Raw genomic sequence first — 6,127 nt, forward strand, 5'->3', positions numbered from 1 at the left:
GAAAATTTATTTCAGGATTTTTGGAGTCTGTTTAGTATTTCTTTTTATTTCTCTTCTGCGCGTAATTATTTAAAAAAAATAACCGACCTAACCGGGCCATGTCCGCCCGGGACTCTGGCCCGGCAGGCTTTATAAGCCGGGGCGCCCGAGGCCAAAGCCAGCCCAGCCGCCGCCCCCAAACCCTAGCCACGCCGCCCGCCCGCCGCCGCCAGCGCCGCACGCCGCTGCCGCCGCCTCGCCGACCCGCCGCCCGAGGTCGCCTCGAAATCCATGCCGCCGTTTTTTTTCTTCAAAAACCGTTCAGTTTCCGTCGATTTTTTTAGTTTCGGTTTTTTTAAATAGATCGGTTTTTCTGATTTATTTATTTAACGAGCGTTCGTTCGTTCGTTTGTTCTAGCGAACGTTCATCATTTTTTTCTTTTCTCAGATTAAATCCGCGATTTTTCTGACCGCGATTTCTGATCCGATTTTCGTTTTAGTATAACTTTTCGCTCGTTTATCGGAATCAGGCGATTCAAGCGCCTGGAGTTTCGACTCGAAACCCTCTATCCGTTTGACCAACTTAAACAAGTTTTTGCTACTGTAAAACTTGACTTAGATCCAGATTAGTAGAACGAAGTTGTTTTCTTTCGCCGTTTGACTTTCGTTGCTTCGTTCGATTTGATTCTTTTTGCAAACCGGAGTTCTTAAGTTGAACTTTCTGGTTAGTTCTCTTATTTGACTTTTACCTGTGCATTATATGAGTACCTATTGTATGCTTGTTTGTTTGTCTACGATAGAATACCTGGAGTGCGCCGCCTGTTACTTCGAATCGCTAGGTTTCGCGGATCATCAGCAAGGCAAGTAATACTTTGATCATACCTTTTCTACTACCCAGTTTTATTGCATTAGATCAATCCTCAAACATTGCATGATTAGGATCTAATTAAATTGTGGGATGGGAAGTAGTTGAGGTAGTACCTATCACCTGTTATATATCAAACCTTTGGGAGTTACTTCTACGTTTGCCATTATGCCATGCTATGCTAGTAGACGTGGATTGGGTTAGTGATATCCATGACAGATGTGAGTTTGTTAATTAATGGTTTATCTAAGGTGGCAACTTAAACACACATCTGGGTGGATTGAGGTACCTGGGTATTCCAGGATTGCCTATTTTTCTTTATGGACCGCCACCCAGGCTCAAAGGGATCACTATTCATACTAGAAACTTCCGTGTGCAGCCACAAGCTATTATGGGCTCTAGCATAGTTGACTAAGTCGTGCAAACTCTTACAGTGGTAGACTAGCAGATGTAGGGGATGTAGGTGGTACGGTCTACCCGATCGTAAGGTGCTAGCGCTTCTGAAAGACTATGTCTCGGTCATCCGTCTTCTCAAACACCATGTAGTGCGAGAAACCAAACGGAGGCGATCGAGTCTTGTGGGGAAAAGTGCGCAAACCTCTGCAGAGTGTATTAAACTAATCATGGTTAGCCGTGTCCCCGATTATGGACAACTTGAGTATCTAGTACTTGGATTATCATGTGAATCTCAACATGTTACTCTAAATTAATTTTGTTGGGTTTTGTTAATGATGATGTTTAATTGGGATTGAGGATGCTGTCAACCATTCTCAATGTTTAACAACTACCATGATAGTTAAATAAAATTTATTCCTTTGAAGTAGGGAAAAATTGGCTTTACGCAAAACTGTAACCATAGAGCTTTCCACCAGCCAAATATGCATATAGTATAGTTATTTCATTCCATTACTCTCTATGTGTTACATTGCCAGCATATTCCATGTGCTGACCCATTTTTGAGCTGCAACATTAATGTTGCAGACTTTTCAGATGACGATTAAGGGGTTTTTAGGTCGTGGTTCTATATTCAGTGATGCCGTTGGAGTTGATGGACTCACTTATCTTCCAAGCCTTCCGCTATTATTGTTATTAGATGGCCTTAAGCCATATTTATTGTAATAAAATCTCTATGGAGATATTCGATGTAATAAGTGTGTGATTTCGACTCTGTTATAAATCCTCCGAGTACTGTGTGGTGTCAGCATTACTGATCCAGGGATGACACCGGAGCACAGAGATCAGACTGTTTGAGGTCTGGTCGCTACAGAGATGGTATCAGAGCACACGCTGACTGTAGGACACGACCACTAAGCTAAAGACCTAGATCACTATTCACCCTTTTCTCTTCTGACTCCTCATCTTTTCTACTCTTTAGGATGGCGGATGCAAGGAACAAGTTCACGCAACCGGATGAAGATACACCCTTTGGACGTCACTTGAAGGAAGTCACGAGATACCTGAACATAGGAGTACCAAGCTTCACCGGAACCTACAACGCCACTTTACCTGAAGAAGAGCGCTGGATGATTCAAGTTCAAGTTCCAGGAAGGACGTTCATGCCAGTCACTGAGCCCATAGAGTTTTCTTTTGATGCACCAACTTGGAATCTAGGAAAGAGCATGGCAGCTCACATCGCCATGGGACGCATTGGAGAAGTCTACCGCAATGATCTCAAGGATACTATCTACCAGATTTGTGGGCGCCGAGATGAGCACTGGGAGATGATCAGCACCAGAAAGGATAGATCAGTTGCAGCTTTTATCCAGGAGTTAAACCAGCACATTCGACGACAGGAGAACCAGATGTGCGCCGACATGATAGACCTGAAGAAGGCAAGGACAAGGATCAAGGAACTGGAGGAAGAACTCAAGGCTACACGTGAAGATTATGAAGAAGAAATTGAAGTATTGGTGGACAAGAATGCCGACCTAACAAAGAAGATCGGGATATTTATGGGAGGCCCTACACCAGTAGATGAAGACGAAGAACCCAAGGAGATTCGCCCGGAAGACTACATCATCATCGACGACACCGACTCGGATCCAGATGATAGCGATGATGACTATGTTGATGAAGCCGGAGCAGATATCATGGAGTCTGCAACCGAAGAATATTTCTAGTAGACCACCTCATAAGTAGTAGTAGTCCACCATGTAAATATAGTAGTCCGAGCACTTTTGCGATAGTTAGATCGATTGTATGCCCTTGTTTGATTGAATGAAGTGAATTGTTTGATTTTGCCTCATGTGCATATGGGTAGTGTTTTCTCTTTAGACCCCCTCTATTCTTACATCTCATCTTTTCTAAACCCTCAGATGCCTCCGAGACGTGATCCCGGATTTACCTTTCCACCGGAGCTCACCCAGTTGATCCAGCATCAGAACACATTGATGCAGTTGCTAGTCCAGAATCAGACCCAGGGGAACAACAACAACAACAACAACCCACCACCACCACCACCTGTTGATCATTTAGCCCGTTTTCTTAGGCTGAACCCGCCGGTGTTTTCCAGTAGCACCGAGCCAATAGTAGCAGATGATTGGCTCCGCAAGACCGCTAGAGAGTTGACCACAGCAGTATGCACAGATGCGGAGAAGGTGAAGTTTGCCGCACATCAGCTTGAAGGACCCGCAGCATCATGGTGGGAGAATTTCACAGCCACTTTCCCTGTCGACACTGTCACATGGGACCAGTTTCAACAGGCTTTTTGCACTGCCCACGTTTCAGCAGGAGCTATGGCCATGAAGAAGCGAGAGTTTCACAACTTGCGCCAAGGAGGACGGATAGTTGGCCAGTATGTGGAGGACTTTAGTAAGCTAGCACGTTATGCCCCAGATGACGTTGCTACGGATGCAGCTAAGCAGGAGAAGTTTCTGGAAGGACTGAATGATGAGTTGAGCATGCAGTTGATGGTGGCAACCTTCAACAACTACCAGGAGTTGGTAGATCGTGCTCTTATGATTGAAGGGAAGCAGCAGCAAATTGAAAGTCGCAAGAGGAAGTATGCACAAGGAAAGTACAATTCAGGAGCTCAGCAGAAGCCACGTTTTACCCCTAGACCGGGAGGACATTTTCAGCATACCCATGGAGGAGGTAGCTCGCACAATCACAATGGCCCCAGGAATGGTAATGGTAATGGAGGAAGCAACGGCCAGAACCGCACCAACCCATCAACCCCAGCCAAGAAAGACCTGAGCCAAGTCACTTGCTTTAAATGCCAGAAGACCGGACATTATGCCAATGAATGTCCTGAATCACAAAATGGAAATGGCAATGGAAGCTCTGGGAAGAAGCCGAACCCTTTCAACAGGGGACAGGTGAACCACATTAGCGTGGAGGAGGTTGAAGAGCAGCTGGATGTAGTAATCGGTAAGTTTTTGGTTAAGTCATTTACTGCACTCGTTCTCTTCGATACTGGTGCATCGCATTCATACATATCAAGGGGATTTGTGGATAAGTATAAACTGCCAACCCAAGCCCTTAGGTCACCCATGTTAGTAACCTCGCCTGGAGTAGAATATATGGCTACTTTATGGTGTGATCGGTTACCATTAAGGATTGGTAACTATGTTTTTCCCTCAGACCTAATAGTATTGGAATCCCAAGGATTGGATGTGATATTAGGCATGGATTGGTTATCAAAGTATGAAGGGAATATTGAATGTTCTAGTAAGTCAATTATGCTTACCACCCCAGAAGGGAGAAGGATCAAGTATGTATCCCGACATGTGCCAAAAGGGACTCAAGTAAATTGCTTAACAGGAGTTGTGCAGGAGGAAGTACCAGTGGTAAAGGAATTCCCTGATGTATTTCCAGAGGAGTTGCCAGGCATGCCACCAGATAGAGACATTGAGTTTTTGATTGAGCTATTGCCAGGCACAGGGCCAATATCGAAGAGACCATACATGATGCCTGCAAAGGATTTGGTGGAAATTAAGAAGAAGATTAAAGAGTTACTGGATAAAGGTTATATTCGCCCAAGTTCTTCACCTTGGGGATCGCCAGTACTTCTAGTGGAGAAGAAGGATGGATCGTTAAGAATGGTTGTCGATTATCGAGGATTGAATGAAGTAACAATCAAGAACAAGTACCCACTACCAATGATCAATGATCTGTTTGATCGATTGCAAGGAGCTAAGGTATTTTCCAAGATCGATCTGCGATCAGGATACCACCAGTTGAAGATTCGAGAACAAGATATTCCTAAGACAGCTTTTACCACCAGGTATGGGCTGTACGAGTATACCATTATGTCATTTGGTCTGACTAACGCACCTGCATATTTTATGAACATGATGAACAAAGTGTTTATGGAGTTTTTGGATAAGTTTGTCATAGTGTTCATTGATGATATCCTGCTTTACTCGAAAAACGAAGAGGAGCATAAGGAACATTTGCGTTTGGTTCTTGGAAGGCTCAGAGAACATCAATTATATGCCAAGTTTAGCAAATGTGAGTTTTGGTTGAAGGAAGTAGGATTCCTCGGACATGTTATATCCGGAGAAGGAATAGCAGTTGATCCCACTAAAGTTGATACCGTGACCAAATGGGAAGCACCAACCACGGTTGGAGAGATAAGGAGTTTTCTTGGACTCGCAGGATACTACCGGAGATTTATTGAGAATTTCTCAAAGATTGCGAAGCCTATGACGGAGTTGTTGAAGAAAGATACTAAGTTCATATGGACGGAGGAATGTGAGGCTAGTTTCCAAGAGTTGAAGAAACGTTTGGTTACTTCACCAGTGTTAATTTTGCCAGACCAGACCAAGGATTATGAGGTGTATTGCGACACTTCACGTCGAGGACTTGGAGCAGTGCTTATGCAGGAAGGGAGAGTTGTTTCATATGCCTCAAGACAACTAAAACCTCATGAGTTGAATTATGCTACACATGATTTGGAATTAGCAGCCGTAGTGCATGCATTGAAAACATGGAGACATTTCCCCATTGGAAACCATTGTGAGGTGTACACGGATCATAAGAGTTTGAAATACATTTTCACACAGAAGGAGTTAAACCTCAGACAAAGGAGATGGTTGGAGCTCATCAAGGATTATGATATGAGATTGCATTACCATCCCGGAAAGGCTAATGTAGTAGCTGACGCATTAAGCCGTAAGAGCCATGTCAATACATTAATGACGGGAGAAATCCCAAGGGAGTTAGCCGAAAATCTTCAAGAGTTATGTTTGGAAATAGTTCCGAGAGGCTATGTAGCAGCATTGGAGATTCAGTCAACTTTGATGGATAAAATTAGAGAAGCTCAGAAGACTGACAAGGAGA

This window comes from Triticum aestivum, chromosome 1A (assembly GCF_018294505.1).
Source record: "Triticum aestivum cultivar Chinese Spring chromosome 1A, IWGSC CS RefSeq v2.1, whole genome shotgun sequence".
NCBI lineage: Eukaryota > Viridiplantae > Streptophyta > Magnoliopsida > Poales > Poaceae > Triticum > Triticum aestivum.